The sequence below is a fragment of the Takifugu rubripes genome, chromosome 9 (genome assembly GCF_901000725.2).
Source record: "Takifugu rubripes chromosome 9, fTakRub1.2, whole genome shotgun sequence".
Lineage (NCBI taxonomy): Eukaryota > Metazoa > Chordata > Actinopteri > Tetraodontiformes > Tetraodontidae > Takifugu > Takifugu rubripes.
The window spans coordinates 5,384,738-5,396,746 of NC_042293.1; positions in this window are offsets into that span (position 1 = coordinate 5,384,738).

The following is a 12,009-nucleotide window of genomic DNA, read 5'->3' on the forward strand; positions in this document are numbered from 1 at the left end:
CCTGACCAAAAGTGATGGTTTCCCCACGAGAAGACGTCAAAAATGTCATAATGTGACCGCAGCATGAGTTTTTAGATGATCATGTTGCATTCACCTCTGTTTTGAGAAATTTGTGTCTCCTGACCAAAACTGATGGTTTCCCCACGAGAAGACGTCAAAAACGTCATAATGTGACCGCAGCATGAGTTTTCAGATGATCATGTTGCATTCACCTCTGTTTTGAGAAACTTGTGTCTCCTGACCAAAAGTGATGGTTTCCCCACGAGAAGATGTCAAAAACGTCATAATGTGACCGCAGCATGACTTTTTAGATGATCATGTTGCATTCACCTCTGTTTTGAGAAATTTGTGTCTCCTGACCAAAACTGATGGTTTCCCCACAAGAAGACGTCAAAAACGTCATAATGTGACCGCAGCATGAGTTTTCAGATGATCATGTTGCATTCACCTCTGTTTTGAGAAACTTGTGTCTCCTGACCAAAAGTGATGGTTTCCCCACAAGAAGACGTCAAAAACGTCATAATGTGACCGCAGCATGAGTTTTCAGATGATCATGTTGCATTCACCTCTGTTTTGAGAAACTTGTGTCTCCTGAGCAAAAGTGATGGTTTCCCCACGAGAAGACGTCAAAAACGTCATAATGTGACCGCAGCATGAGTTATCAGGTGATCATGTTGCATTCGCCTCTGTTTTGAGAAACTTGTGTCTCCTGACCAAAAGTGATGGTTTCCCCACGAGAAGACGTCAAAAACGTCATAATGTGACCACAGCATGAGTTTTTAGATGATCATGTTGCATTCACCTTTGTTTTGAGAAATTTGTGTCTCCTGACCAAAACTGATGTTTTCCCACGAGAAGACGTCAAAAACGTCATAATGTGACCGCAGCATGAGTTTTCAGATGATCATGTTGCATTCACCTCTGTTTTGAGTAACTTGTGTCTCCTGACCAAAAGTGATGGTTTCCCCACGAGAAGACGTCAACAACGTCATAATGTGACCGCAGCATGAGTTTTTAGATGATCATGTTGCATTCACCTTTGTTTTGAGAAATTTGTGTCTCCTGACCAAAACTGATGTTTTCCCACGAGAAGACGTCAAAAACGTCATATAGTGACCGCAGCATGAGTTTTCAGATGATCATGTTGCATTCACCTCTGTTTTGAGAAACTTGTGTCTCCTGACCAAAAGTGATGGTTTCCCCACGAGAAGACGTCAAAAACGTCATAATGTGACCGCAGCATGAGTTATCAGGTGATCATGTTGCATTCGCCTCTGTTTTGAGAAACTTGTGTCTCCTGACCAAAAGTGATGGTTTCCCCACGAGAAGACGTCAAAAACGTCATAATGTGACCGCAGCATGAGTTTTTAGATGATGTTGCATTCACCTTTGTTTTGAGAAATTTGTGTCTCCTGACCAAAACTGATGTTTTCCCACGAGAAGAAGTCAAAAACGTCATAATGTGACCGCAGCATGAGTTTTCAGATGATCATGTTGCATTCACCTCTGTTTTGAGTAACTTGTGTCTCCTGACCAAAAGTGATGGTTTCCCCACGAGAAGATGTCAAAAACGTCATAATGTGACCGCAGCATGAGTTTTTAGATGATCATGTTGCATTCACCTCTGTTTTGAGAAATTTGTGTCTCCTGACCAAAACTGATGGTTTCCCCACGAGAAGACGTCAAAAACGTCATAATGTCACCGCAGCATGAGTTTTCAGATGATCATGTTGCATTCACCTCTGTTTTGAGGAACTTGTGTCTCCTGACCAAAAGTGATGAGAGAGAAGAAATGGGCTACTTCTTGTCAAAGTGACAGGTTGACCTTTCCCTGAACCCGCCCACATCTGTTCCCCCCCCCCCCCCCCCCTCCCTTTCCCGCCTGTCCCGCCTTTCTCCCTTGCCCGCCTTTTTTTAAAAAGGGCAACAGTTACAAAACAGTTACAAAACAGTTTTGCCATAGTCCTGGCATAGCCATCTGTGGACAACATGAGTAGTTCTACATCCGTGATTGGTGAGACGGCTGTGACCGTTATAAGAGAATTGTGTGAAAAAGTAGTTGAAAAATCCACGGTGTTTGTACAGCGTTCTCAGGCGTCACCTTCTGAGCCTTTGCAGCAAGAATGGTCTTTGGAGCCTTATAGTCAAACAGGGAGTTTTGGGTATGTGTTCCGTTACAAGACGGGGGAGTTGATTCTCTATCAGCGGGAAGAATCTTCCAGTGAGGGGCCTATGTTGTCGGCTACGATGTCTTCCAATGACTGGGGTGTGTTGAAACTGATCAAACCGAGAATGGTGTGTGTGACTGAAGAAGGCTGTGAAGAAAGAAACAACACAGAACAGAAACCTTCCACAGAACAAACATTTGTGAGCATTTGGTTGACGAAAACCTCGGGTACGGGAAGATGGTTCTATCGTGCTAGCTACAAGATGCAGATGGAAGAGATGTCAGGGAAACCGAGACAGTATTTTGTCTTGGATCTTTTTAACTCAGACTGTGGGGTTTTCAGCAACGTGTTGACTCTACCTCTTGCAGCATGGATCGAAAAGATGCATGAAATGGATGATAAAATCACAAAATCTTTTCACCATTGTCGTCTTTGGAACAACACTGTGGTGACGAAAAAAAGAGTCCTCCCTCGTGTAAGCCCACACCCATATCTCAAATGTATAAAAGACGTTCGTCTGAACCATACGTTACCCACTACCGGAGTGAAACACTAAGGAGAGCATGTCTACCAACAGAAGCGTCAAGAGCGGATCTGACAATCCGTGCAATTCCTATCTGTGGGATGAGGATGAGACACAAGCGGAATGCCGTCAACGTCGGCTTCGGCCTCGCAGGCTGGACTTTGACTCACTCATCCAACGCTTGGATTCTCTCACTCCTTGGCTAAGCCCTCCACCAACCCCACCCCTCGGACGCTCGGCATCGGATCCTGGGGTGTCCAGTCCTCACTCACCCTCACTGACACCACCCGTCAGAGACTCGGCATCACTTCCAGAGCTGTCCGAGTCTCTTCTCCAAGGCAGAGATCCTGCGCCGTCTCCGGCTTCTTCATGTCCAGGTTCTCCAATCTCTGTGAGCGGTGTGGAGAGTCTTTCACGCTCAACAACCCCTGATCCGCCTTTGCCCGACGACGCATCGGATCTCCCCGGGGCTGTATGTAACGGTGCTGACCAGCTTGACGGCTGGGCATCTGAATTCTTTGGTCTGGTAAAAAAAGGCGTTCTTCATCTACTTAGCGTCGTCCTGGACCTGTACAAGGGTGAGGTTTGCAACGGATGTCGGATCGACCACCCCAGCCAGCGCCAACACCAGTGTTTGGATGTGATCGAACCGGGTTTCTACCGCAACAACTTTTACATGTTGATGAAAAGACTCTACACACCCAAGTTCATTCCTGCTATTCAAAATTTCCTGAAAGCGTGCGGTGTCAACGCTGACTACGTGAAAGTCAAGATCGCCGCAGAGACCCTTTTGCTCGAGCTGAAATCCAGCGAATTAATCTACACTCCCATCCAACAAATGTACGAGAGTATCGCCGACAACGACAGCGAGATTAAACAGGAACATCTGGACACGGTGACTCAGTACTGGACTGAAAACACTTATATCTGAAAACACCATTTTCAGATATAAAATGGGGAGCTTCTGGGGAAAAGTTGTAAACGATGTAGAAGGTGTCAAGATCCAATTGATCAAGGGTCAGATAATAAACATCTTGTACCAGGCTATTGAGAACAAAACGGCTTCAAACAAAAACATCTTGCTGGAAAAAACCAGAACGTGTGCAGGACCCGCACTTTGGGAAGAGATGGTAAATGACACGATGCTTATGAGCAAATCTGGATTGTCGGATTGTTTTAAAGTAATTTGTAAAGAACTGTCCAATGATGTTGTAAAACCATGTCATATGATAGCCTTTTATGCTTTGCTCATTGATGTGACCAGCAGACTTGTGCAAAACAACCATTCTGTAAGCATCTTGGAAGAACTTGGAAAATTACACGATGATATCTGCCTCAGTCTAGATCATAAAGTCTTAACTCTATTGATGATAACGCATTGGTCTTAGACTAGTTTTTGACTATCTGTACTTTCACATTACAAATGTTACAAATGTATTTGCTCATGTTACTCACAAAATGTATTTACTCATGTTACTCACAAAATGTGTATGCTAAAGATTTCTTAACACCTAATAAAAAAATAAATACCTCTCAAACGAGCATCCCTTCTCATTCTGTTTTCAACATGTCTGAGACACGCTTCATGGAAAAAGTGTACTATGATCCCGCGCATCCCGGTAGCCTCGGTGGTGTAGAGCGGCTCCATAAGGGGGTGCAAGAAGAAATGGGAAAGACGGTTCCTCGAGAAAATGTTAAAACATTTCTACAGGGACAGGACGCTTACACTCTACACAAACCGGCCAGGATACATTTTCCAAGAAACAGGGTTTTCGCCCCCCGCCCTTTAAACCAATTTCAAGCGGACCTGTGCGATATGCAAGCCCTGTCGGAGCATAATGACGGATATAATTATTTATTAACGGTCATAGACATATTTTCCAAAAAAGCTTACGTCAGGGCTCTGAAGAGAAAATCAGCGGCTGAGGTGGTAAAGGCGTTTGAATCCATTTTTGAGTCAAGTCAGACGCCTGAAAAAATACAGAGAAAAAGAGTTTTGAAGCTTTGATGAGAAAACACAATATCGTTCATTTTTCCACCGCCAGCCACCTTAAGGCCTCTGTGATTGAAAGATTTAATCGTACATTAAAAGGTAGAATGTGGAGATATTTTACAGCAAACAACACTCTGCGATACACCGACGTCTTACAAGACTTGGTGAAAAGCTATAATCACAGTTATCACAGCAGTATCAAGATGAAACCCGCTGAGGTAACCTCGGAGAACACTTTTAAAGTGTTTCAAAACTTGTACGGTAAATCTGAAAACCGACGGAAGGTTGAAACCAAGATGAATTTCAAGAAGGGGGACCTAGTTAGAATTTCAAAACTGAGAGGAGTGTTTGATAAAAAATATGAACAGAGTTTTACGAACGAGGTGTTTACGGTATCTGAACGCATCCCTCGCGACCCTCCAGTGTACAAGTTAAAAGATTACGATGGAGAACCCATCCAAGGGTCATTTTATGAGCCAGAGCTACAAAAGGTAACGATGGGGGAAGACAGACTTTTCCACGTAGAAAAGATTCTGAAGCATCGCGTCGTCAGGGGTGAAAAGCAAGTCTTTGTAAGTTGGAAAAACTGGCCGGAGAAATTCAACAGCTGGATCAAAGCCGCAGATTTAAAGAACGTATAAAAATCAACTCGCGATCGCAACGGATATCATTTCATCATGTACGGTCCGAAGGACGAGGGTTTTTTTATTACCCTACCCTCCAACGCCAGCGTCGATGTTTTTAAAGAAAACACGAGTTCCAGTTACCGCGTGGATTTGCCTCAACATATCGATTTAGAGGGAAGCTGGGAAGTAGCTTTAACGCAGATTTCATACCCGCACACCTTTTATCACCTTTCTCAGGAGGATGCCTACTTTTACTGGAGGGAAAACCCTCAAGAACCGGCCACGGAGAGCGAGGTGCATCGTCAAGAGATGAGACAATCATATTTCAACGGCTTCTCAGCCTTTAGATTCGAGATGGACGGACAATTTAGAAGAATAAAGTCTGATATTTACCTCGTCTATGACAGTCTTCTGAAAAGATTTGATTTCCAATCGGGAGGTAAAACCCACGTACTCTTCGAAGGACCCCTGGCATATTTGATGGGTATGAAATCAGGGGAATGGTTTACGTTTGACCAAAGGTATGCGTACTATCCCTGCGATTTACGAGCTGGGTTTTATCACATGTATTGTTACAGCGACGTAGTTGCACCGCAGATGGTCGGCGACGTTTATGCGCCACTTTTGAGAACGATTGATGTAAAAGGAACGTTCGGTGAAATTGTCACACAGTATTTCAATCCTGCTTACTATTTACCGGTGTCCAAAAACCACATTGAAAACATTCAGGTGGAGATAAAAACGGATCAAAACAAACCGGTAAAATTTTCATACGGCAAGACTATCGCGACTCTCCACTTTAGACCTAGAACTTGAACCCCAGGGTTATATATATTCCAATCGCCCGCGTCCTCATCATTCATTTTCAGGAGGCTGATCAGCTATCCACACACAAAGTGTTCAAGGCTAAGAGAAAAATAGAGAAAAATAAAATGGCTCGGGTAGGTTTGAGAGAAGATCCTCAACGATTTGTACAATATTATGAGAGTCAAGTAGGGGGGAATTTGCCGGGGTTTTACGGTGCACCGGTCATGTACGGTCGGGGGATAGGATCTTTGTTTTCTAAATTATTTCGTTTCGTCAGCCCTTTGGCCAAGAAAGGTTTCGAAATAGCTAAACCTCATCTTAAAGCCGCTGCGAGTAACATCGCCTCCAACGCCGTCAAACACGTGATGGAACGGTTCGCCGGCGATCAAGAAGATGATCAAGAGATGAAGCAAGAAGGATCCGGGGGCATTATGGTGTTGTCGCGTAGGAACAGAAGACGACCCCCCGGAGAACGCATCCCCTCGAGCTTTAATAAACAGCCGTTCGGTAAAAGGAAGAAATCAGTTGCAAAAGGCCGTCGTGTGAAGAAGAAGTCCGTCCGGAGCTCTGATATTTTTTAAGAATATCTTTTCTTTGAGAAAAAAGAAAATGGCTCTAGTACATCAGAAATCTCCAGAGTGTACTCTGGCCGAATTGGATTTATTTTCAGCACCTATGACGCAGCTGTCTATCGATGAAAAAACCTACACGGAAATTTCTCCCCTGTCAGCCATCACCGACGGGGGACCCATTGAGTTTTTCATCCCCGGAGACGGGGACCGGTATCTGGATCTGAACGACACTCTGTTGCATCTCCGTGTAAAAATCACCAACGCTAACGGATCGAACCTAGCTAATGACGCAGCGGTGGGTCTTATCAATTATCCTCTAAATACAATTTTCAGTCAATGCGACGTGACCCTGGGGGATCGACTCATCTCTCAGTCGAGCGCTACCCACCCCTATCGCTGCATGATTGAGACCCTGCTCAACTTTTCACCGGACACGCTCTCCAGTCAGTTTACCGGGGGTCTTTTTTACAAAGATACCGCTGGGTCAGTGGACTCTATCGTGCTCGTGAACGGTCCAAATAAAGGGTTAACGAGGAGAGCCGCGTCCACAGCCCGTTCCAGAGAAGTAGACCTGCTCGGTCCTCTCCACGGGGACATCTTTTTCTGCGAGAGACTATTGCTCAACTCTGTCGATTTGAGAATTAAACTGATGCGAGCCAACGATGCTTTCTGCCTCATGGGGGCGCGTGACTCTGCTTTTAGCCTAAAAGTACTGGGGGCTTCCCTATTTGTTAAAAAAGTAGCCGTGTCTCCTGCAGTCAGGTTAGGTCACGCCGCCGCCTTAATGAAGGGCAACGCTCTCTACCCCCTTTCACGCGTTAATGTGAAAACTTACTCTATTCCGGCAAACTCTAGAATCAGAAGAAGGTTTATTGCCATTGTTCATGTAATACACAGTATTACACAAACTAGGAATTTGTCGTGGTGTGCCGCTGCGACATTCAACATAACATTAGGCATCAACACCACACTAGAATAAGATAAATAAAATAAAATAAGACTTATATACAGTATTTACATAAATAGTGAGTGGTGAGAAATAGTGCAGGTCCATGAGGAGTAGTGTATTGTTTATGAGTCCGGCTGGCTGCTGTACATGGTGCTTAAGTGATAAGTCACTTGGTGTTCAGCAGCCTGATGGCAGAGGGGAAGAAGCTGTTAGTGTAGCGGGAGGTTCTGGTCCGAATGGACCGTAGTCTCCTGCCTGAGGGGAGGGGGGAAAACAGTCCGTGACCAGGGTGGGAAGGGTCGGCCGTGATCCGACCTGCACACCTCCGGGTCCTGGAGATATACAGGTCCTGGATGGATGGGAGCCTGCAGCCGATCACCTTCTCGGCAGCGCGCACGACGCGCTGCAGCCTCAGTCTGTCCCTGACGGTGGCACCAGCGAACCACACGGTGATGGAGGAGGTGAGGATGGACTCGATGATGGCCGTATAAAACTGCGCCAACATCCTGGGAGGCAGATTGAGCTTCCTCAGCTTCCGTAGGAAGAACATCCTTTGCTGGGCCTTCTTGATGAGGGAGCTGATGGTTGGCTCCCACTTAAGGTCCCGGGTGATGGTGGTGCCCAGGAAGCGGAAGGAGTCCGTGATGGTGACGGGGGAGTCCATAAGGGAAAGGGGGGGCAAAGGGGCTGTAACTTTCCTGAAGTCCACAATCATCTCCACTGTCTTCTGAGCGTTCAGCTGCAGGTTGTTGTGTCCGCACCAGGACACCAGACGAGCCACCTCCCTCCTGTAGGCAGTCTCATCGCCATTGGAGATGAGACCGATGAGGGTGGTGTCATCCGCAAACTTGATCAGTTTGACAGACTGGTGGCTTGAGGTGCAGCAGTTTGTGTACAGGGAGAAGAGGAGGGGGGAAAGTACACAGCCCTGGGGTGATCCGGTGCTGATGGTGACGGAGTCGGAGACAGTCTTCCCCAGCCGCACATACTGCCTCCGATCCGTCAGGAAGTGAGTGATCCACCTGCAGAGGGAGTCAGGCACACTAAGCTGGGACAGCTTGTCCTGTAGCAGAGCGGGGCGGATGGTGTTGAACGCAGAGCTGAAGTCCACGAACAGGATCCTCGCGTAGGTTCCCGGGGAGTCCAGATGCTGCAGGGTGGAGTGAAGGGCCAGGTTGACCGCGTCGTCCACAGATCTGTTGGCTCTGTAGGCGAACTGCAGTGGATCCAGGAGGGGGGTGGTGATGGACTTGAGGTGTGGCAGGATCAGGCGCTCTAAGGACTTCATGACTACAGAGGTGAGCGCCACAGGTCTGTAGTCGTTAAGCCCAGTGATCCGTGGCTTCTTGGGGACAGGGACGATGGTTGAGGTTTTGAGGCAGGCTGGCACCTGGCACGACTCCAGGGAGGAGTTGAAGATGTCTGTGAAGACAGGAGTCAGCTCCTCTGCGCAGTGCCTCAGGGTGGAGGGAGACACGCCGTCCGGGCCAGGGGCCTTGCGCAGGTTCAGCCTGGCGAACTGCCTGCGCACATCCTGCTCACTGATGGTGAATGGAGGGGGGGAGGAGGGGGGAACTGGTGGTAAGTGATGGGGGGGGGGACTGATGGTGAGTGGAGGGGGGGAGGAGGAGGGGACTGCCTTTGATGGAGTAAGGTCCATGGGGGCAGTGACACTGGGGGGAGGGGAGGTGTTGGGCATGGTTGACGAGGTGTCAAAGCGGGCATAGTGGAGGGACAGGCTCTGACAAAGGGCTTTGTCGTCCTGACCCTTTGAAGCCTGAGGCCTGTAGTCGGTGATCTGCCTCAGGCCTCTCCACACAGAAGCAGAGTCGTTAGCAGTAAACTGCTGCTGAAGTTTCTCCGAATACACAGATTTAGCTCTCCTCAGTTCCTTGCTAAACCGGTATTTGGCCTCTCTGTAGCAGTCTCTGTCTCAGTCTAGGGTTTGCAACCAGGAGAATCTGTTTCTGGGTAGCATACCAAAGTACGTGGTTCTGGGTATGGTACACCACGAGGCTTTCACAGGAAGACGAGACCTGTCGCCTTTTAATTTCAGACACTATGACATCGAATACCTGGCTCTCTGTCAGGACGGCCGGCAAGTTCCGGCTAAAGCTTTCCAACCCGATTTTAACAACGGGGTGTCCGTCAGAGAATTCTACAACATGTTCCTGGCTACCGGGAGACATCTCAAAGATTTACCCCTGAGTATCAGCCGTGATGACTTTAATGACGGCTACTCTCTGTTTGTGTTTAATCTCAATCCGAGCGATGACAACGACGCACTGTCTACCGTCTCAAACGGAAACCTCAGGCTGGAGTTGAGATTTAGAACACCCCTGCCGCACACCGCGACCCTTATCGTCTACGCCTGTTACGATTCTATTCTGGAGATCAACGCCAAGAGGCAGGTGCTGGTGGACTATTATTAAAAGATGGACAACGTTCAACTAGAGAACCTTCTGCATAGCCTGCTGGGAGATGTGTTTTGCGGGGTGTGGGCGTCCGATCAACTGCCCATGCTGAATCCCTCTTTTAGAACCCCGGCCTACTTTATCGTCAACACACATCCGGCTCACATGCCGTGGGAGCACTGGTTAGCTTTGACGCTGGAAAATGGTGGCATAGCCACCTTTTTTGATTCTTATGGATTTCCGCCGGACTTTGATCACTACCCTCCGAGCATCTTACAGTTTCTGGAAAAACGTTCTAAAAACATTGAGTACCACGACGTTCAGTTGCAGCACCACATGTCGACGGTCTGCGGACAACATTGCATCTATTACCTCTGTCACCGCGCGTGCGGGCTATCTTTTGATCAAGTACTGTCTTTGTACAATGATGATGTAATAAAGAATGACTTCATGGTGTACGACTATGTGAGGAAATATCAGCGCTGTATTAGAAATAAAATCAATGGTCCCTCCAAGCAGGGGTGTTGTTTTTTGCAATGTTTTAAAGATTTTTAAAGTTTTAAAGTTTTTGAATGAATGACTGTACGCTCGAAAAAATGTTTAATAAACGCTTTATTGGTAAAAGACAAAACTTTGTGTATTACATTTATTCACGATGAAATGTTAATCCAACGCGGGGGGTCATTTGTTCGTCTTCTAGTTTTTGACGGTAGATCCGCAGGTGTTTCAGAGTCTTGAGATCCGATCGCATCCATCTTGAGGAGTCGGTATTGATTACGCGCTTGTGGGTTACTTATAGAAGACAAAGGGATGTTTAATTCTGAGAGAGTATTTAAAAAATGTGTCCATCCGGGAGGTTCAGAACCCTCTGATTTTTTCTTTTTAAAAGGAAACAAGAGTCGTTTGAATAGATCGATCATGTGAGACCCTTTTACAACGTTGCCCCGGTACACAAATTCCCCTTTTGTATTCCAAACATCGTGACGGTCGGATAATTTCTTTAAGACGTATTCGGCGTTCTTGCGATCTCGCGGTGGGAGGCTCTGCAACACGTCGTCGATGATGCTATCGGACGTCCGTACGTCCGTCCCAGAATCTGCCTCTGCCTCCGTCTTTGTCAGATTCTCTGTCAGATTCTCTGTCTGATCCTGCTTCACAAAGGTCAGATATCTTTGCAGTAACGCGTTATATTTTTTAATTTTTTCATGAGAGCTCAGCCCCTGCTCGTTTAAGATGGCTCTCATCCTAGCATCCAAATCGTCCTCCGCGACATCTCTGATGGACTGGGAGGGTCGCGTCAGGCGGTTGAGTTGATGAGGGTTGACGAGAAACATTTTTTGGGCCTTTTTCAAAGTCATTTTCGTATATATCCTCCGACGAGGTTCCCGATCAAAGGTACCACCGCTGAGAGGAGAGGTAAAAGAAATCCGCCCGTCTGCTTCTTTAGAACCTGTTGCTTCCTCTTTAAACTGGTTCTTTTATCAGCCAACAGTTTGATAATTTTTTTCTGTCTCTTCAGTTTTTTAAATTGAGAAGGAGTCAGGGGGACGTTTCCTTTTAGAAGATTTAAAGAAATCTCACACAGTGTCTGGATAAAATCCGGGGAGCTGTGAATAAGAATGTCTCTACGTTTCTTGGGTGTGCCACGGTACAGGGCCTTCAGCAAGGGTGCGTTTCTTTTTATGGTGAGGAAGTACACCCGTTCTCAGTCTGTACGGATCTGGGCAGACGGGGGTGAGATCCACTATTAAATACCCGTGAGGGTCTTTTGTGGCGTCTTCAAAACTCTCCAAGAAAAATGTCTTTTGTGATGGAAAAATCTGATGAGCCAATATATTCATTTGTAGTTTATCCCGTGGGTTTTTAAACATGACCAAATAATTGCTGTTCAAACTGATGGTGCGACTGTGTTTACCCTGGTGAAACACGTTTTGAGTCAACATCATAACACTCATGT